The 23,281-nt window shown below is 34.7% G+C and overlaps 1 long non-coding RNA gene across 1 annotated transcript; it reads left to right on the top strand.

The window, feature by feature from the left end:
- The first annotated feature begins 422 nt into the window (after positions 1-422).
- LOC131421944 (uncharacterized) lies at positions 423-21,500 on the top strand. Its single transcript, XR_009223989.1, has 2 exons — positions 423-541; positions 20,412-21,500. It is a non-coding gene; the product is annotated as an uncharacterized LOC131421944 (long non-coding RNA).
- The last annotated feature ends 1,781 nt before the right edge of the window (positions 21,501-23,281 follow it).

The raw sequence follows: 23,281 nt of genomic DNA, 5'->3' as shown, positions 1-23,281 counted from the left end.
ATATGGTCATGAAGTAAGAATGAGAACAAGAAAGTATTATAAGGTGGTTTCTCTCAAAGAGAAGTCATTTAATACTATAACAAATATAAACGATAGGTCACAAACCCACTTTTGCAAGAAGTTGAATTTCTTTATATTCTATTATTCAATTAAATTTCTGGCTAAAATTCCTCAATGCAGACTAGTGAGAAACTTAACCTTGGAACTTCTTGGTATTTTCTTTCCTTTCGGTAAAGAAGGAGCTTCAAACACAAGGAGAAAAACTAATATCTACTATCCAAACACACTCTGAAAATGTAGTATAATTTTAAAACATTTTTGAGTACTCAGCTGAGGTTTGTGGTGATTAGTTTAAAGTGATAAGAGCTGGCCCAGGTGTATGGCTTCTCTAACAACTTTGTGCTGCTGGAGAACAGGTGCATATGTGGAGACCATTTGGAGGGAGTGAGAAGAGTGTTACCAGACGAGTGCAGTGGAAGGAGTTTGCGTCAGTGAAGATGAGGATATTCACAACGGTGTAGTTATATATCACCATTATCAGGTATTAGTCGTGGATTGATAGTTGTGTTATGATTTGGAGATTGTTTATGTGGTAAGTAATGTCATGGAAGGAGAATGGGCACCAGTCTCCAACCGAACTGAATATTTAAACTTTAAAAAATTAGCCTAAAAGCCTTCAGAGTGAAGTATGTATCTACTAGCATGTAAGCAGATAGCTTGAATAAGGTTGGCTCACACCAGGGATTCACCTTTGTTTTCTATTTTAGGATTTAGTAGCTTTCCGTTTTCATCATATGTGTGTATGTATATGCATTTATCTATATATATAATATTAATATAATATACTAATTATAATTAATTGATTCGTATATATAAATATAGAATACGATATAAAGATATATTTATCACGTAACAGAAACAGTTATTTGGACAGTGATTAAGAAGCAATTGAGGTTAGTATAAGAAAGTAGGGCCGACTCCGTGGCTTAGCGGTTAAGCGCACATGCTCGGCTGCTGGCGGCCAGGGTTCGGATCCCGGGCGCGCACCAACGCACCGCTTCTCGGGCCATGCTGAGGTCGCGTCCCACGTACAGCAACTAGAAGGCTGTGCAACTATGACATACAACTATCTATTGGGGCTTTGGGGGGAAAAATAAATAAATAAAAATTAAAAAAAAAGAGCAAATACAGCAGATGAAGGCAAATATGCCTTTAAAAAAAAAAAAAGAAAGTAAATCATGCTTGGGAATTTTTCTTGACATCTCAAGTGCATGATTCTTCCCCATATCTCTTGCTTACAACTCACTAAAGTCCACATTACAGTTTCATCTGTTTTGTGCTGCTAATACAGGTGTACACACACATACACACACACACACACACCTTGAGCAAGAGGCTAGTTTTTTAAAAATTACCCTATTAGAGTAGTTTGTTTCTAGTTCCAAATAAATCTTCTATAAAATCTGCTAGAGAGAACACAAAGATAAACTGCTTTTACTTCTGTCATTTTATTTACCTCTAAGGAAATATTGAATGCTGAAGGGAGTCTCAAAATACGTTGACAGATGAGGCAAATATTGAGTGTCCAAATTCTAAAGTCAATATTTACCTTGAACAATATATCTTAATACTTCCTCAAGCAAGAAACCAATATAACATATATCTATGACATCATATTTCAGTGTATATATGTCATAGATTTGATAGAATTAAAGAATTTTGGAAGTTATCCTGGCAGTTTTCATCTGGAAATTTCTCTATTATGGATATACTATAGAATATTTTAGGTTTTTTTATTTTTAAAAGGTTATTACAAGAGATCTGATTTTAACTGCTTAGAGTCTGTTTCTATAATCAACTAGTGATTAATACATCAAAATGATTAAGTTATTTTTACTCTCTCTCTTTAGACATAATGTTATGAACTTTATATGATTTTACTCTCTTACTAAATCATGCAAATAAAGTTGCTACAATAATGCCTCAGGGTTTTAGGCATAAAAAATATTTTCTATGTATAGAGTGAGTGACTATTGATGCATATCCACAGATGCAAATAAAACTTAGGATGAATACATTAGAAAGAAACATGGGGTCACATGGTTAATATGTATTAGATTCCTAGGGCTATTGAAACAAATTACCAGACACTTGGTGGCTTAAAACAACATAAATTTATTCTCTCACAGTTCTGGAGGCTAGAAGCCTGAAATCAAGGTATCCACAAGGTTGTTTCCTTCTGGAGGCTCTGAGGGAGAATCTATTCCACACCTCTCTCCTAGTTTCTAGTTGTTGCCTGCGATCCTTGGTATTCCTTGGCTTGTAGATGGATCACTCCAATCTCGGCTTCTGTTGTCACATGGCGTGCTCCCTGTGTGTCTTTGTCTCTGTGTCTCTTCTCCTTTTTTTATGAAGATATCAGTCATACTGGATATATGGCCTCCCTTAACCTAGTATGACCTCATTTTAATTTCATTACATTGCAAAGAACTTATTTCCAAATAAGGTCACATTCACAAGTTCCAAGTGGACATGAATTTTGGGGGGACACTATTCAACTCAGTACAATATATAATTAGGCTCATGAGGTGGATGGTCTACATGCACTCATTGCAGAACTAGGTTCATTTATCTGCCCATAGTAAATATATAGAATTAGTCTAGGCACTTCTACTTCTGGAAATATGATAGACTAGATAACTGAAGAAATCCACTCAAAACTGGAAAATTAAAAATGCTGAGTACAATATTTATTAATGCATCTTGGATTTATAGCTGAACTAGCAATTGTTGTTAGTGCCTTCCAGTGAATTCTGACTCCTAGCGACCCTGTATACAGCAAAGCAGAACCCGGTCCCATCTTATTGCGCCATCCTCTCATCTCCTAGTGCTGTATCAGACAATGCTCTACTGCTATTCATAGGGTTTTCATGGCCAATTTTTTCAGAAGTAGGTGGCCAGGTCCTTCTTCCTAGTCTGTCTTAGTCTGGAGGCTCTGCTGAAACCTGTTGACCATGGGTGACCCTGCTGGTATTTGAAATACCGGAGGCATAGCTTTCAGCATCACAGCAACATGCAGCTGCCACAGTATGACAATTGACAGAGGGGTGGTGTGTCTCTCTTACTGGGAAATGTAGCTAAGCCATGGCAATAATAGCACCAAATCTTAACCACTACACCACCATGGCTGCTCACTGGCAATAAAGGGAGGGAAATTGTCAGGGAACAAAATTATGAGAAAATATGACTGTGGAAACGCCATCAAGGACTAAAGCCAACAGCTATCCATGAGACATCTGCCAGTCCTTGTCTACAGTTTTCCATTTTAAAAGTTCACATATCTGTGGGATGGAAAGCAAACTATAGGCCCTGTGTGAGAAGGGAAGTTGGATGGGTGCCTTCACATAATGCCATGACCCAAAAAGAGATGTTATGGAAGATTGTTGCAGCCTTAGTTATGGATAGGTGGTGGGGAAAAATAAAATCTCCCCCTAAGAATTTCTAATCAAAAACCAAAATTGAATTTAAAATAGTTCCAGATTGGTAGTGTCCCAAAGACCTGGCAGAAGGAAATAAAACTCCTCCCTCGAAGAAATCACCTTCAGCCCAGAGCTCAATGTCTTACCATAGGTAAAGTCCCATGGAAATTGAGTTCACAGTAAAAGCCATAAAATAAACAATGAAACAAGCCAGCATGAGAGTAAGAAATAATAAAAAACAGAAACAAATCCATAAAGACTGCAGATTTTAGCATTATATAAGATAGAATATAAAATAAGAATTATTTAATGTTTCAAATTAAAAAGAAGGTATTTAAATTATGACAAAGGAACAAGAGACTATAAAAAAAGATCCAGCAGAATTTTTTAAAGGACCAAATAAATCTTCTAGAAATAAAAAAAAAAAGTAACAATTAAAATTAAAAATTCTTTTATGGACTGAATAGTACATTGGAAACAGCTGAAGTGAGAACTTGTGACCTAGAAAATATATCTGAAGATTTTTCCCATAATGCAGAAAGAGAGACAAAAAGAGATTAAGATATGAGAAAAGTAAAATAAAGAGATTCAGAAAAAGAAAATAGATTATGAGTGAGAAATGAAATTCAAAGAGCTATTGGATGAGATGTCCAGAACTGACCCAAAGTACAAATAATCAGATTTAGGGGAGCAAAATAAACCTTACCATGATGAATAAAAAGAAATTTGGACTAAGACACATTATCATGAAACTTCAGATGAATGAAGATAAAGAGAATATCTCAAAAGAAACCAGAGAAAAAAAGACAAACTATTCCCCCCAAAATTAAAGACAAATAAAAATTAAACTGACACAGTTGATATTTTCAACTGCCACAATAGATATCAGAATTATATCCTCAAATAATTGAGAAAAAAACAATTAGCAACCTAAAACTATATACCTAGAGAAACTGTTATTCAATGAGAGTATATGAAACAGTTTTAGGAAAACTAAAAACTGAAATGACACAACCAACCAATAGAGCCTCGTTAAATGAATTTTTTAGATTATACAACAGGAATTAGCAAAATGAACCCAAAAGAAAAGTCTAAAATACACGAGCCAATGGTGAGTAAAGAAAATCCAAAAAGGTAAACCTAAACAAGCTTAAACTGTACAAAATAATATTTGTTTTGTTGAATTATAAAAAAAGATGTAATTAAAATACTGTAAAACCTTATGAGTCATGAGGTTTCTAACTAGAACTAATATCTTCAAAGATCCTTACATTGTTTAGGTGGAAGATGTAAATATATCTCCCAATCAACAGAAAGGAGTAAAGTGAGGGAGGGCAGGGAATGTAAAAAGTGGGACAGAGAAAAACCAAAACCAAAATAAAATGGTAGAAATCAATCCAAATTTTATTAGTAACCACACACCAAAAAAACCCTATCCCATCTATGTGATGTTTATAAAGACATATCACACATAAGGACAAATATTGAAAGTAAAATCCTGGAAAAATATGCAGATACATACAAATCAAAGGAAAGCTAGAGTAGCCATAGTAATGTCAGACCAAAAACTTTTAGGCCACAAGCATTACTAGAGAAACAGAACTACACATTATTTAAACACAAGGCAAATCATTTGGAAATCAATCACAAAAAGAGAAGTAGAATTAGAATAGCTGGATTAAGCCAAGAGCTCATCTAGTTTTCTATAAACTTAGAGGTGCCCAAGTTTCCTTGAGGATAGATAGCTTGGTGGCTTAACTCTCAGAAATAGTAGGCCTTCCTCCAGGTACATAGTCTGCAAAGTGTTTTCAAGGAATTGAAGTTGTCTTGGGACATAGCTTGGATTTGAGTCATGAGTCCCAGACTGTTAGTGGATATGGCAGAACAGGCATAAAATGGGAAAGTTATTGATGGTGGGGAAAAGGGGAGATCTTACTGAAAAGCTTTGAACTACATTGCAATCAAAGTTAATGAAGAATATATATTATTTAAATACAAGAGAAAAGGAAATCACCTAACCAAGAGCACTGTGTGCTAGAATGTTGGTTTAGGAATTAAGAAAGTAAGCTACCTCACCATATAAGATGGAGGAGTATATAGCTTTCTCTACTGCACCCTAAACCTTATCATATTTGATCACAGATAAGTATTACATTAAAAATTTTAAGGAAAGATCCTTTTAGAATTTTGTTAAAAAATCCCATTAGAAAGGATTATTTTGTATAGTTATAGACTAGTTTCAAAACAGGCCTATTTGTAATGGACAGAGTCTTCATGACAAGTTTTATTATTATTACTAATTCTATTTGTTTTTAAAGGTTGTGCTTTATAAAAGAGTTCAGCAATATTTTAACCTTAACTCAAGCTCTGCTGAAAATTGTGGGAAAGTTCTTTATATTTACATAAAGATTATGCCATCCATTCTCATTACCTTACATTATCAATATTCAGGATTTTTGAAGCTTAAACTGTTCAGAGAAATAATGTCAATTGCCTCAAACTGGTTTCCTACTATGTAAGTAAAGTTAAAAGTGAATAACAGCATTAAAATCCACTTAGAATAAATATCCAAGGCTAAAACTAAAATTTTCCAAGGATGAACCCATGTTTTGATTTTTTTCTTAGATAATTTAAGTCTGTCATTTTAAAGGAAATATTGGAGCTGCTTAAAAAAAACGTATGTTCTAGAGTCAGAACTACACAGAAACAGAAATGCAAATGTCTTGCTCTAAATAGTAACCATGTAAATGTAATTAAAAGACATATTGGGTTATTTCCTGTTCCTGTTAGCTAAGCTCATTCTGGAGCTGTTTATAATGGTAGTAATTTGCATCACATTATTTAATATACTGACCTTTTTTCTCTAAGTAGGAAAAGAGTACTAGATAGAAAATTTTAAGGTTTTATTGTAGAACTTGCACTAAAATGTCTTAAGTAGATTGTCATTGTGAAAGGTAAAAATAATCTTGAGAAACTTCTTTGCATTTCTGTTGCATGTTTTTGGCTACGGAGATTTTTCCATTGGTTTCTTCAGGGAGTACACATCTGTTATACCCACACATATCTGGAGCACCCCTATTTCTCAAATTGAGTACACGTGTATTCATGTCTACATATACTCATCTTGATAGTTATAAATCAAAGGAAGCATTTTAAGAAGTCATCTGGTCCCTCCTCACATCTCCAGGCATAACTGCCTTGGAAAGAGACCAGAAAAGGAGTGATTTGACTTAGCATTAATAACATCAGAGAAAATGATTCCACGCCTAAGCATATTCGTCCTCTTTAGCATTCCAAACCTTCAAAGAGTAAATTTCTACCCACTTTAACTTAAATACTTTTTGCCATTTGAGAAACCCATTAATTTAATGTGCAGTATGCTAATAATCACTCTTTTCAACTACATAAAGACTAGCAAAATAATTTTTGCCTGGACTTTCTATCCCAAGTCCTGCTTCTTTTCACTGCTCTTTTAAAACCAGTAAAACACTGTTCCAGATCTCATACATTTTCATACATAATGATTATTTTCTTTAGATTTCTTACCAAATACTGGCAGAATGTTCCTTGTTATTACGGCTCTACTAGAGTTTTAAGTGTGTATGTGTGTGAAGATATTTTACTTTCTCAAGCACTTAGAACAAGCTCATATTTCTTCTAAGATATAGTTATTGAGATAGATACATAGATAGATGGATACAGCTATTGATACAAAGCTGAAAGTCCTCCTTGTTACCCACAGTTATACAAATAAAAATCCTATAATATAAATAATAGCATAAACAATGAATTATAACAATGATTTATGAGTTCAAATAACCAGAGTGATATAATGTAAATTATAATTGTTTTGAGGTTTTCAATTTAATTTTTCAAAAACAAATGACTTTCCCTCAAACAAAATTTTGATGTTTTCCCTGAACTACTAGCCCTGTACATAGCACGTAAACCCTTCCTCTATGGTTTATATTTCTGTTTTCTTTCTGTTGACATTCACTTATTGATCTTAGAACCGGCCACCTTAACAGAAAACACTAAAACATACATTTGTTTACTATGTGGAAAGCATTGTTAGGAACCATTTGAATTCAAAGTGAATAAGCAAATGCAGTATTCAAGAATGTATTCCCTGGTAGAAGAAATGTTTTTGAAAGCTACATATGAATCTATTACTTGTTTCATTTGAGAAACACAGTGGCAGAAACTCAATTAAATTGGATTAATCTGAGAATGGTAATTTATTGGCTCAAATAACTAAAATGTCAGGCTGCCACATCACACAATTCCAGGGGGCATCATTCATACAGAACACAAAAGAATGGTGCTCCCTGGAGTTAAGTAATACAGAATTCCTAACCCCAGAGTCTTAAAAATTTTTCGTTAGAATTTGACTTTTCTCTTTTCGTCTCTCATTTCTCCTCAATTCCATTTTAATCTGTATTGACTTGATTCTCAGGCAGGTCCTCTTCGTGCCATTAATTCTGTCGCTTAAGTGACTCCAGTAGAATGTGAACACATTCTTTATAGTGTCAGAAAAGTCCAAGTGTTGATGCTTGATTGCTCCACCCTGCTCACTTGGATCACAAGCCAATTCACCACAGCCATGGGAACAGGGTCAATCCTACATGAAATACATGGCCTGGATATCTACCTAATTGAAACTAGGCTGCCATCAACAGAAGCATATGGAATAGATGCTGAGCAGGCAAGCAATGTGTATCAACTGAAGCAAATAAATATGATAAAGAAATAAGTATATAAGTACCATGAGGAAGATCCGAAGATACTTCAGAAGAGAATCTTCAGGTGGGGAGAATTAAGGTGAGTCTAATTGAATACAAACTATTTAATCTACGACGTGAAAGATGCCTAGGATATTCACACTGAGAAATTGCAAAAAATGATATTCCAAGATTGGTAAAATAAAAACATGGAAAAAAACATTGAGGCAAGAAATAACGGAATAAATATAGAAAACTCCGTTATATAATTACTCAAACTGCGATGAAACATAAAAGAATAAGATAAGAAAAATTGATGGGAAGCTGAAAATGAAGGGCTTTGAATGCCGGGAGGAAAACTGGGGACTATAAATAATAGTCAGTGATGGCTTTTGAGCAAGGGAGCCATACGTTCAAATTTGAGATTTGAAAAGATTCATATTGCAGCTGTGCATAAAAGGCATTGCGCCAGGAAAAGGCTATTTAGGAGGCAATGGCTGTAGCCCAAGTAAAATATAATGAGGCCATGAACCAGAAAAGTGGTGCTGGAAGGAGGAGTGAAATTTACATGTCTCTTTCACGTAACTTTCCCTTGACCTCTGTCCCTCCTCTTTTCTATTACTTGGCTTATGTGTATGAAATATTAGACCTCCTCATGAAAAATCTGATGATCTTTCTGAAGCCTCATCTTCTTTGATGTCTTTTCATTTTTGTCGCTGTGACCTAGTAATTCCTTTTAAAAGTCATTTTTCTCTTGGCTCTCCTGCTACTCACGACCACAGAAAAATTAATCCTTACATATATCCCTCACTTCTACAGGCTTCGAATATCTCTCTCTGCCTTTCTCTCTCTCTCTCCGTCTCTCTCTCTGCCCTTCTCTCTATATTCCCCTATTTTCTCACTCCTATATTCTTTCACTGTCAAGCTGCTTCTTTTACCACTATGTGGCTGCCTCCTCAGTTGGTATTGTTAGCTCTAGCCTTTCTCTTGAGGTGCAGACCCATATTTCTAATAGTCTACCTGGTAATTCAACAAGAATGCTTTATCTTCTAAAGCCTACCTTGCACAAAAACGAAATCTATCTTGTTTTCTAGGATCATTCACCCCTCCCCAATTTTCCCATAATTTTTTAATAATTTTATCATTCCCTTAGGCCCAGGTCAAATACTACCTCATCATGAAGACCCTTATGACATGCCTGTCTATGCATATTATTTCCTTCTCTAAACTGCGATTATACTTGGTGTATGTCTGTCATGTCATATATATTAATATATTCATCAATATTTTTGTTAGTGCAACAAATATTTATTAAGCCTTATATGTTCAGGCTCTATGCTAGTAATTGAAAAATACTGCATTGAACAAACCACCAAGCATGATTGCCTGCTTATTGAACATTTATGTCCAACTGTAATGCCCTTGTGTGTAGACCACGTATCTGCATATAGCATAGGAATTGTCATTTATGGTTTTTATATATAAATGTTTGTTGGATAAATTAATTAATAGATGGATGAGTCATCAAAACTTTATCCTTTTTAATGTTGAGATATTTTGGGTATTGGTGCATAAAACATTCACAGTGTAAGATTCTAGAAACAGCGTTGTGTCTTACCCTTTTTTATATAATCCACAATACCCAACTCACCATATTTCATGTTTTTCCCCTATGTTCTCATAACATCTGTTGACCATTTGATTGAAATGTTCTAATAAGTGTCAGATTGCCAATATATATATGTAACAGAAAACAATTAGGAAATATATAGATCGTTCTTTTGTTTACCCATTTCTAAAGGGTAAATGATAGTCTCAGAAAATAAACTCTTTCTGTGAAAATCTTTGGGTGAATTTCTTCTTATTACAGAAATTCTTTTCAATCATTCTGGAAACATGAAAAAGGTTCATGGTCAAATATGCATGAGTAAATGCCATGGGATTAACTTTATTTTCTAATCAGAAATATCAAAACTTTTTATCACGTAGCAGAGTTCTCGATAATTTAGCTCAATAAAAATTGTTAGACTAAGAATTTCCATAGTGACTTGGTGCAGTGAAAAGGTGCACGGAATAAGAGAATCATGAAAATGCCTTTTTTAAAACTGTTCAAAAAATTGTTAATCACACAGCTTTTTTTCTGTATAATTATTTTTCTGTAGTAGTTGATATAAAATATTAAATATAGGTCATATTGCCATTGTTAGATGTTTGTATATAAACACAAACAACACAGTATTATTTAATTACTTACTTCCTTTCATGCAGGACAGATTCTACAGAACTTTTTAATTAGCCTTAGTGATGGCAAAACAAGATCATCTTTACCTTAGTCAGGATTTCTGAACCCTGACACTATTGACATCATATGCCAGATAACTTTTTGTTGTGGCAGCTGTCTTGTGCATTGTACTTGTAGCATATATGTTCTCTGCCCATAGATGCCAGTAACATCCTCAGACGTGACAATCAAAAACGTCTCCAGACATTACTAAATGTCTCCGGAGTGGAGAGGTAAGGAGTGTGGAAATAGTCATGCTTGGGAACTACTGACTTTAGCGGTACTAAATTATCCCAAATCTTCTGGAACTAAAAAAAAAGTCACTTTTTAAAAATTTTTCTGAGAAACTGAAAATATGTTTCAAATTAACTATTTTATCTGATTTGTGTGACTATTATGCAATTAAAAATATATACAGTTTTCTCCTTTCATTCTCAGTAAAGATAAATCCTTCCTTGCTCTCCATGTCTGAATCTAGGTTGAAGAAGGCTAGTGGTTCTTGGCTCTCTTTGGGGAGAACTGAATGTGATTACATATTTCTGATCAAACTTGTCTGGCAGGGCCTGTCCCATGAAAAATAAAATCACCATATGTAATGTGAAAGATAAAAATACATTAGGAAAATATCTGTTTAAATTTTTCCCAAATCATAATAAATTCCATATAGCCAGAGAATTTTGTAACTATAATGTGATTATTCTTAACAAGTAGGTTAAACTAATGTTGTTTTGCCTTTTTCTGAGATAAAAACTGAAAGGTTTTCTTAGAAAGTTAAATTGATATAAGCACATTTTGGCACAAAAATATCAAGTATAATCCATGCACCTTTAAGCTTTCATTTAAATGAATGAGCAAAAATATTTCATATTAGTTACTACTATCTTGAAAAAGACAAAAGAAAACCCACAGAATAAATGGAAACATATTTATCTTGCAAATGTAGCTTCAAAGGCAACAATTTGGAATTGTTTCAATCACATTTATATGTCCACTTGATTGTTTTCTCACAGTGGATTTAAAGAGCTTTCAAATAACAAGTCCCTGGGCAGAGTAATTTTGCATGTGCAGCTCTGTCTCCTACAATGGAGAAAACAGAGCTAAAGGATGATGTTCCTATCATTTAAAGCCATTTTCTTTCACCTAAATAAAGAGAAATAAGAAAAGAAACATAGTCTGTGAGGCAGAAAAAAGAAAGAAAAAGGTGCAATGTATTGAACAACTGTGATTGTGACATATTGATTATTATATTTTCTATATTTAGAAGCAACTGTAAAATAAATGGAATTCCACGCAAGCCTGAGTAATGACCAGTGGGCACTCTCCCACTGTAGGTCTCCAGACAAAGATTTCATTAAATGCCACTAAATTGTTTACATCTGGTTTGGACTCGGTAAGATGCACGGGTTAGAAATGGGGACGACGTTATGCATTGTCCTTTAGAAGCTATAATTTTCCAAACTGAAGTATCTTCATTTAATCCAATAAGAACCATGTTCTCCAGCGCCGTTTTAAACAGATGTTCAAACAGCTTTAGATCATCTCCCAGTGAATCGATTTAGAGTTTGGTGAAACATCTTTTTCTTCTTATTAAAAGTTACCCTAGTTTTCATGTGTTGTTAGTTGGATTTTTAGAAAGTAGTTAATTTTGACTAATCAGCAAGGCTGTTACATATAGAGGGATTTCTAAAATATAGATAAATAAAATGCAGATTAAAAAAATAGCCATCACTACTTGTGATTCTATGCATATCCAGAGAGTTCTCTTAGTAGTCAAAACAACTTTGCCGGAATCTTTAAAACATCTTTTTTCAGAAGAACATAGTTACAGGATTTATTTTTTCTTTGTCATTTAAGAATTATGCGTATCTCAACAACAACAGTAAGTCACTATAAGGTAAAACAAGTTGATAAATATATAACAAATTAATTCAGCATCTTGCATTGGTAGCCATATAACTTCATATTCAGTTGAAGATGAAGACAAAAAAAGTCTATTTTAATAGAACTTTAAAAAGAAAATTCCATATTATCGTATATTTGGAACTTTAAAGTATCTCCCCATGTAACAAACTTTTGTTAATTTATTATCTGTCTCTCCTACCTAAAATGTAAATTCTATGAGGTTCCAGAGTTTTGTCCGTGTTTATTGTTTTAGGACAGGTAGCAAAATGCCTCGTATATATTTGGCACACAATAAGTATTTGTTGAATGACTGGGTGAGTGAATAAAGTCTACTCAAATATGTTTCCAGAAAAAAAAATGAAAGAATTGTTTCCCCTCATTTTTCAAAATTTTAAATGCCAAAGTCTAACATAAAAACAATTTTGCTTATAAATCCAAACTTTTAATAGACCACAGATTTTTATATTGAGATTGATCTGAGTATAAATCTTGGTTGCTGCCACAGACTTTCTGTAACTTCAAGTAAGTAGCTTAACCTCTCTGAGCTTTTATTTCCTTGTCTGTAAAATATGGCATCGACAAAAGTACCTGACAAAAAGTAGATGCTTGAATAAAAGTTGTTTTCGTTCTCTTTCAGAAATGTTGGAAATCACTTAAAGAGAACAAAACTACTAGTAAATGCCAAATGGAAACAGAATATTACTTTACGGCGTTCCTTTAAATACTTACACCACTGAAGTAGCTGAGAAGTTATGTATTTGACACCCCAAGCAAAAAAATAAACTATTGTCCTCTTCAATCGATCTATTCCATGTGTGGTTCTGCAAATGGTAGACCTGCTGTGTAGTTGATGTAGTTTCGCTTCGGACTTTGTGCCTAGCATAATTATAGCGATAGGAGTATTACACCTACTGTCAGAGCATATTAATCCACTCTTAAAGCAAATGGGGAAGAGTACTTTTGGACAGCTTTTCTCAAGGTGATATAAAATAAAGACCTAGAGTCACTTGATATTCCTTCTACTTTCTCTTTTCCATTAGTGAAGTGCTCAATTAAATTTGAGACAGGTAGGTAAAAAAGATCTTCTGCAGACAGAGGAATACAACTATGATTATGTTTTTCCAATGCCAAGATATCTACATTGAAAGTGACAAGATCAGTCAGTCATTCAGATGGATTTGTCTAATCACCCACAAGTGATTATTTCTGGTTAAGTTCAGTATTCAGAAGCAGTTGCTTTGTAGGAGTGAAGTCGGTGAAGTCAGTCAAACTGGGTTCTAATCTAGGATTTACTACGTAATAGCTGAACAACATTAAGCAAATTATTTATCCTCAACCTTCCCAAATCTCTTTATCTTAACTTGCTGTAATCTTTTTAGCATAGTATGTTTTGGATAATCTAAATTTTTTGAGATACTATACGTAAAGAGTCAAGGCCAAATCATATTTGATAATTAATAAATTATAGTTATTATTGTCTACTCCAAACTTATCCCTTCACATCTAGCATATAATAGAACTCTACAACTAAGCCAAAAGTAACAAGCTAAGGATATTTTAGTGTCTTGGTGGCAATTGCCAATGACTCAGTCTGTGTCCGTGCTCCTTCTTAATTTATTTTTTCATCAAACTCCTGGCCCTCAGATTATATTTTATTTTTCACTGCCATATTGCCCATGCACCTACCTTTAATTATTCTCTTATTGGCTTGATTCCTACCATTTTCTAAAATTTATGGATTAGAATTCCTTTTTAAAATTCTGGTTAACAATACCTTACTCTCAACCCTCAGTATCAAATCTCTCCTCACCTAAAAGCTCTCCAGTGTCAAAAGGTTTGCAAAAGCCATCACGCTGGTTTACATTGGGTAAGAAACCTGATTCTCTATTAGTCAGAGTAGACTCCCAAATGTGTAATGGCTGTAAGCAATGGAAATTTATTTTTTGTTCATTGTAATATGTTCTTCTCCTGATCAGAAAGTTGGTTCTCCTCCAAGTAATAATTCAGAAATGCAGCTCCTTTCTATCTTGTGGCTCTAACATTCCCTACATTTTCACTGTCATTTGCATCAAGGTCTCCAAAAGGAAATAGAATAGTGGGCTAGAAAGAACACACATATTTTATACTATTTTTCCCTTGACTAGAATTCAATCTCGTGGCCCCTCCTCACTGCAAGAGATGCTGGGAAATGTAATCTGGCTGTGTGCCCATAAAGAAAGGAGAACGTGGGGCTGGCCCGGTGGCTCAGTGGGTAAGTTCACACACTCTGCTGCACCAGCCCAGAGTTCATAGGTTTGAATCCCAGGTGCAGACCTACGTGTCTCTCATCAAGCCATGCTGTGGCGGCATCCCATACACAAAATAGAGGAAGATGGGCACGGATGTTAGTTCAAGGCTAATCTTTCTCAGCAAAATAAGGACAACTGGCAACAGATGTTGGACCAAGGCCAAACTTCCTCACCAAAAAGAAAAAAAGAAAGGAGAACATGGACTTTGATGAACAGAAACAGTCTTTACCACAATTGTTAAATCTAACTTTAATGATCCAACGTCTGTCTATCTTTGTCATTTGTCTATCAGTTTCCTTCTGCTCTGGACTCAGTAAGCTTCTTTCTTTGCCCAAAACATTTTTAAAGCATTGAACTTACTGCTTCCTCTTGCATGGAGTATTCTACTCCTAGATTACTTATTTCTGGATTTTTCTGATCCTTGAGATCGCAGCTCCAGTGTCACCCCTGGGAGCCATCTTCTGTGATTTCCCATTCTAAATACCAACTCACAGACATTCCCTTTCATATCACCTTGTTTAACTGCTCCGAAAACATTTCGCTTTCTGCAATGATTTCTGAGGCTAACTACCCAAAGTCAAACCAAACTTCACAGAGTAAGGGCACATTCTTTCACAAAACTGACATCACTTCAGACATGATTCTCAAGCTTGAGGGTTCCTAGACGCCTGTAGTTTCTGTCAAACTGGCTACCAATTCAGGGGTTCCTACTACTCCCTCAGGTTTGATAATTCACTAAGACAAAACATAAAACTCAGAAAAACGCTATACCTACAATTGTAGTTTTTATTATAGCAAAAATGACAAAATTAAAGACCAGCCAAAAGAAGAGACACATAGGATAAGGTCTGGGAGGGTCCTGAATGCAAAGCTACTGGTTCCCTCTCCCTGTGGAGTCAAGACAAGTCACTCTCTCTGCACATCAATGTGTTTTTCCAACGAACAAATCTCACCAAAGCTTTGATGTCTAATTTTTATTGGGGTTTTATTATATTTGTTGGAGATTTATTGATTGAGTTATTGCCCATGTGATTGAATTCAATCTCTAGCCCCTCTCCACCTCCCAGAGGTCGGCTGCTATCACTTTGCTGAAAACCTAACACTTTAATCACATGGTTAGTCTTTTTGGCATGGCCAGCCCCGATCCCGAGTCTTCTCATTAGTGCGAGCTACCTAGGAGCCCACCATAAATCATCTTGTTAGCATAAACTATCAGGATCCACTTTGAACAACAAAGACACTCCCATCATTTAGGAAATTCCAAGGATTTAGAGATTACCTCCCAAGAACTGAGGCAAAGGCCAGCCAGCCAAATTCTACGTTATACAACAATTTCTCTGAAATGATCTTGTGCATTTATTTTTCAGTCTCTACTCTTACCAAATGTAAGCTTTATGAAGTCAAAAATCTTGTCTGCTTTGTTAGTGCACAAGAGTAACTGGCAAATAATAGGTGCTAAATAAATTTTTATGAAATGAAAAAACTATGAATTATCAATTCTGGTCTGCGAAGTCCAATGGAAAGTTGTTAGCAAACAGTTGGTTCTTAAGGCAACTTAATTGTAGTGTTAATTATGAACGGAAATATATCTTTGACCGTTGTCGTCTGGTCTTAAATCTTAGCTCTACTACTTACACACTGTGTAAGCTGCTCTGTGCTTCATTTTCCAATTTTAACACGGTGATAACTCTTTCTATCTCTTTGTGAGAATCAAACGAGATGCTGTCTGAAAAGCTGTTTAAAGGGTACCTGATACATTAAAATCTTTAATAATCATCATTTATTATTGAGAATACTGTGATTATGGTGTAGAAAGGTGTAAAGTTATTGAAATGAGAGGGTTACTGCAGTAAAGCAAGCATCATTAGTAACCTTACAGAGATCTGTACAGTCTGGCCAAAAGCATTCATTGAATAACTTTTCTGTTCCCACAGAAGCACTTGATTAAAAATTTATTGGCTTTAATCTGAAATTCACTATGCCAGATGTGCTGTGGAAAAGTCAAATGGCCTATCCCTTAAAACCATACAAAATATCTACAGAAAAATGATTCACATCAGAAGGATTATACCAGAATGTCCTTAAAGGCAGGAAATGTATTTATTCAGATTTGTCTGTCTCCTCAATGTCTTAACTGGAACCTGATAGTAAGATCTAACTAAATTAAGTAAATTTAGGAGATTAGAAAAATTGAGTACTCTTGTATAATATATGTAAAAACATATGTGTGTACTACATTTATCAGGTTATTTACATTTATGAAATTAATACTAGAAAATGGTTCTCAGATCAAAAAAAGTTAGGAGAATTCACTGTTGGACCTTTTCATTTTAAATCTTCAAATGTTGATTATGACTATATTAAAATTTAAATTAAAAAAGCAAAAGATGTACTCATAAAAAAGTGGCCCTTAATTTAGCAGTTTCAGAAAGACATTTTTAAATACGCAGTTATTACTTTTATAATTAAAAAGATTAAAAACCAAAAGTTAAAAACAATAAGTAACTTTTTTGTTTATATATCATATTAAATTAACTGACAGATTTAATTATATTTCTCATAAAATTAAAATAAACTGACCACATTTAGGAAAATCATATTTTCTCTTCTCTATACCAAGAATTTTATGTTGAATTTCATTTCAAAGCAAAGAGGCATTGCATTTTAGGTGCTGTAAACAGGTTCTGCAGACTTCTTAATTCATGAAACAGATATTTATTAAATGCCTAGTATGTGCCAGGCCCTCTCCTAGATTCTAGAATATAGAATGGAACAATACAGAAAAGAATTCCATTCCTCACGGAGCTTTCATTCAAGTCATGATACTGACTACTTTGGGAAAAAAAATTCTATAATTAAACCAACATAAAGCCAGATATTAATTTCACCTTATCATTCTATACTCAAAATTCCTTCAGTATTTGGGCACATATTTATTTTGTCCCTCTTAAGTATGAGATATGTGTTCAATCCTGACAATATGATATTGAAAAGGGGATAAGAGATCTGTGTCATGAGGAAGCAAAGAAAACACAGCAGAATTTCAGGGATAACAAAATTTTTAAATGATTCTCCAAATAATGGCTTGATTAAAGTTTTTATTTTGATGAGAAATATGTCTTTACGCTTGTTAAATTTGAAAGGGCCTATCTTAGGAAGGTCTTTTCCATCATTTAAAAAGAAATGAACTGAGTTTCTAAAAGATTACATTATTTAATCCAGTTAAAGATAGAAGCAAGGATGAAACACATCTCCTGAGACCAAAACCAAAATTCTTTCCACCATAACACCCTCCTTTCAGTTTGTCATGAAAACATATGATCAACAGTGTGTTCGGAAAGATTCACACCCTGGAATCTCGGTGTCTGAAAAATGTTGACCAGATTCTTTAACCTACTTTTCAGACTGATTTTTCTTCTTCATTTTGCAAATGTATGCTCTTTGGGACCAGAGTGGAAGAAAAAGGAGCTCATGCCCTACTCACTGAGGCTCAAATCTTAAGATCCTAAGAAGACTACAGAACCAAAACATTCTAGGCACCATCGTCAATATCCAACTTCAGGGGAGTGGATTAAAACTCTAAATAAACCAGAAAGCAAATGTCCTTCTCTCAGCATCCCAATCAGACCTTTCATATTTTCAGGTTGAAACTGAGTGATAATTAAGACTTTCTTGTTTTGTATTTCAAGTACAGTTGTCAGATAAATATAGGGTGCCCACATAAATTTGAATTTCAGATAAACAATAAATAATGTTTTGTGAAAGTATGTCCCATGAAATATTTTTATTTGCTAAAATTGTCAATCCTACTTTGAAGAGAAAGAAATTGCAGTTGCTCTCGTCAGTGAAAGATGTGGTTCAAAAAAAATTTTAAAACAGAAAAAGAATTCCTCAGCACCGTCATTCCTCAATATCTGAAGGGCTTTGGTTCCAGGACCCTCACAGATACCAAAATCCACAGATGCTCAAGTTCCTTATGTAAAACATTGTAGTGTTTGCATATAACCTATGCACATCCTCCCATATACTTGAAATCATCTCTAGATTATTCATAATACCTAGTAAAATGTAAATGCTATGTACATAGTTGTTCTACCGTATTGTTTAGGATATAATGACAATAAAAAAAAGTCTATACATGTTCCATCCATCGTGGGCCTATCGATCCACAGTTGGTTGACTGAGGATGTAAAACATGCAAATATGACGGGCCGACTGTATTTTTCTGACACATCCACAGTGAGATTTTAAAAAAAAAAAGATGCAATAAATGTGTTAAAGTATTGAAATAGTTGTTGTATATCTAATTCATGACTTACCAAAACACCCATAAACGCTTGATTCAGCTTCGTTGTGATGAAAATTTTTACCCGTGAAGATTTCCTCAGAACCCGCACAACGAGCTATTGCTCTGTCTAGGATCGATGTTGTATCTGTATTTTAGGATGAATCAAGTTGAGTTGCTTCCAGTTTTATACACATGTGGCATTTATATTTCTATACTGATTGGGCCTGACAAACAAAGAGAATATGCCTGCATCCTCACGTTTTCCTCAGCTGAATTGTAACGGAGTAGAACAGTGAATGGTTTTACAATGGATAATTTGCTTGAACCTCCTCTAAATCTCCTTGTTTTGTGGCCAATTTTCTCTATTAACAGCATTGTCACTCTTGATGATTTTATTAGCACAGAGGAATATGCCCTATGGTATATGGATCCTGCTAATTCAATAATAAAAAAAAAGATTAAGAAATTTAGACTGAAAATCATATTTTTAGACGCACATGTTATTCAAAAGCCTATACGTAAAGAGATCAAAATGACAATGATCCTTGTTAATCAACATGTTTATTGATTTTCATAGAAAACAAATCTATATTTTCAAGTATAAATCAATACTGATAGAAAGAATTGCTTCTTTAAATCAGCATTTTCTGTTACTTAATTCTAGTGAATATCTAGTATTCTCAAATTTAAAATGTTCTAATTTTATTGATGAACTATAATAGTGAATGTTTTACTGTACCTTCTTTATTTTATTTTATTTTTTTGCTGAGGAAGACCAGCTCTGAGCTAACATCCCTTGCCGATCCTCCTCCTTTTTTTTCCCCAAAGCCCCAGTAGATAGTTGTATGTCATAGTTGCACATCCTTCTAGTTGCTGTATGTGGGACGTGGCCTCAGCAGGGCCGGAGAAGGGGTGCGCCGGTGCGCGGGCGGATCTGAACCCAGGCTGCCAGTAGCGGAGCGCGCACTTAACCGCTAAGCCATGGGGCCGGTCCCTTACTGTACCTTCTTTAAAGAATCAAAATTAAATAAGCTATAACCTCATTATAAAGTATAATTTTAAAGTTGTACCTTCATTTAAAAAAAACACATTGTTGGGGCCGGCCCCATGGCGCAACAGTTAAGTGCGTGCTCCACTGCTGGCGCCCGGGTTTCGGATCCTGGGCACGCACCCACCCACAACTTGTCAGACCACACTGTGGTAGCGTCCCACATAAAGTGGAAGAAGATTGGCACAGGTGTTAGCTCAGGGCTGATCTTCCTCACAAAACAAAACAAAAAACAAAAAAAACACACATTGTTATAAAACTGAAAGGGGTGTTGCTGATATGTTCAAAAAAATGTGATGATTATGATATGTTATAAAACTGAAAAAAAATGAACTTTAAGGACTCTCTCTTAAAATGTCTTGACCACAGCTGCCAAATACTGACAACTGTCTTTCTTCATGCAGATATGAGCTGATTATAGCAGAAGACTCCCATACATGTGTCCTGACGTCAAACAAAAAGATCAGAGATGGGAGACATATAGAAGAATCACCAGCAAGACTGATTAAGTAACCATGGAAAAGATCAAGACTCCTGCCATTTTGAAGAACTGGTTTTCAGTCTAGGGAGAAAATATATTGCAGAGAGCAGGGAATATGAACCTACATCCATTCATTGGTTGAATTAGATTAAGAATACAGAGTTTACACAATTGGAAATTTCCTAATTTCGCTCTATGGCAATGGCGAAAATCTTGACACCTCTTTCTGAAGAGTATTCTAACTCATAAATTATTGGTCAAACAGCAGGTGTAAGTTGCCTGCCAGAGCATCCTAAACAGTGCTTCTATCTTGGCTTGAATATCTCTAAAGGGAATAGATCTTTCAAATCTATTCCAATCAGTCTATAACTCTTGAGCTGTTTTGGCTGGAAGAAAAAGAATATCTTGTAAAGTGAGTAAATAAACAAAACACATGTAGAAGATGGGACACTCTCAAATCTCTAGGTCAAAAACATGTTTTATTTGTCTCTCTAGTTAATAGGTTAGTAATTTATATAAAAAATTACAGTGGAAGTATTCACCTGAAGGAACAGCCAATGGCCAGTTGGGGAGGAAGCAGAGATGAAACTTGAGATATAATTTATTGAAACTGTGCTCCACTTGATTTGAGTATGGTTAGATCAGGTATTGTTTTTAACAGAGAATAATGTACATAACAGAGAAAACTTTGGAAGTTTTAGCATACAGCTGTAGAAGCAGCCCTGAAATGAATGAATATTTTAATTTCATTACAACAAACATTTTTTGAGTTGGTTATATGCCAAAGACAGCATTCAGAACCACAACTACCACAAATAGGATAATTCATGGAACGTGTTCATAGAAAAATTGTGGTAGTATATATATAAAACAATAATAATAACAATATGCAATTTCTCTAGAAAACTTACTCTAGGGCATTCACAGTAAAATGTTCTTCTAGGTAGCCGTTTCTTTCTCCACAGTGCCTAGTATGCTCCTTGGAAAATTCAATAAATAATTGTTTAATGAATGCATAAATGAGTTGTGAAATACCAGAAGAGAGAGTAATTAATTCTGCATGAGAGATTCTGGAAAAGTTTCAAAGAGAAGTTGACATTTGAATGGGGTCTTGAAAAATAAATGAAATATTAACAAGCAGTCAGAAAGAGCAAAACATCCAAGCCAGAAGCAACAGCACACAAAATAGGTGCAATTTCCTGTTATATTCAGGAAGAGTGTTTGGTCTGGTTTTGTTGAGCTATAAGCTGTATATAAAATGTGAGAGGTCCGTAGTAGACGATGTGAAAATGTAGATTGACGCCAGATTATAAATAATGATCTGAATTCAATTCAGTTTTAATTTATATAACACTGTAAGTTCATGCAGTCTAAATGCCTGATAATTTTTTTGTGGATCTTTAGTTATTTAATGCGTATTGATCAACATGAGGCAGATACTGGCCTAATCACTAGGGCACAGCCTCAAACAAATGACAAAAGACCATTCTTACACGGAGAATATAACCTAGCTCTCTAGAGTGACAGATGGTTAGAGAGACAGAAGCAAGTAAATGTACCAAAAATCTATAATATTTATTTATTTTGCAAATATTTATTGAGCACCTCTGTGTGCCAATCACCATTTAAAATACACAAAAATCTTTGCACTGTACATTTATGTTAGATAAAAAATATTAAGACTAAAAAATCAGGACATGAGCCTAAAGAGTTACTGAAGCCAGTTTTGGAGAGTTCGTTATTTTTAACAGAATCATCAGGAAATATCTCTAAACAAAAGAGGACATTTGAGCAAAGACCTTAAAAAAATGAGGAAGAGGAGTCGAAAGAACATGGTAGAAGAAACTCAAAATTGGAGTATCGTTGTTGTGGTCCAGAAAAGTCTGTGGATAATGTGCCTGGAGTACATCAAATGAGAAGAGAAATCAGAGGAGCTAAGGTCAGAGAATTATGTGGGGCCATGATTATGAGTTCCTCATTAGCCAAGGGAAAAATGGGGACATATTGGAGGGTTTTCAGCACAGAAGTGACTGGATGTGATTTATTATTTTACATAACCTAATTGTGGTGTTGAAAAGAGAGAAAAGTGTAGACACAGAGAAAGGAGTTAGGTGTGATTGCAACAATGCTGGTAGGAGACGGTGGCTTGGTCACATTCTAGATGATTTTCAGAGGTAGAGTCAGCAGGATTTGTTAATAAATTGAATGTGAAGAAAGAGAAAAAAGGAACATCAAGGGATGCACTTGATACAGTGCATCAAGGATGATCTAAGCAAATGGAAAGACTGACTTGACATATACTCAGGAATCAGCATTTGCAAGGAAAAAGCAGAAGTTCAGTTTTATATACATTAACATTGGGGGTGCCGAATGGTACATTCAAGTAAAAATGTTAAATAGGCGGTTGAAATATTTAAATATGGTGTTCAGGAGAGTGGAATCAGCTGACGATGTAAATTTGAAGTAATCAGCATTTAGATGATATTTAAATATACACTCTGTATAAGATCAAAATAGATTAATTGTAGATAAAGAAGAAAAGTACGGGACTGAACCCTGTGAAGCTGCAGTATTTAGAAGTCAGGTAAAGAAGGAGAAAACTGCAAAGAAGAAATAACTAATAATGTAGGAGAACCACGTGAGACTGATAGATTGTATTCAAGTGATGAAAGCGTTCCAAATGGTGGTGGGTTAGCAGTGTTGAGGGCTGCGGAGTGGTCCAACGAGATGTGGAATGAGAGTTGACCCTGGGATTTCACAATGTAGACATCACAGGTCACCTTGACCAGAGTG

Source organism: Diceros bicornis, chromosome 25 (genome assembly GCF_020826845.1).
Source record: "Diceros bicornis minor isolate mBicDic1 chromosome 25, mDicBic1.mat.cur, whole genome shotgun sequence".
Classification (NCBI taxonomy): Eukaryota; Metazoa; Chordata; class Mammalia; order Perissodactyla; family Rhinocerotidae; genus Diceros; species Diceros bicornis.
This window is presented reverse-complemented; position numbering and strand designations above follow the sequence as displayed.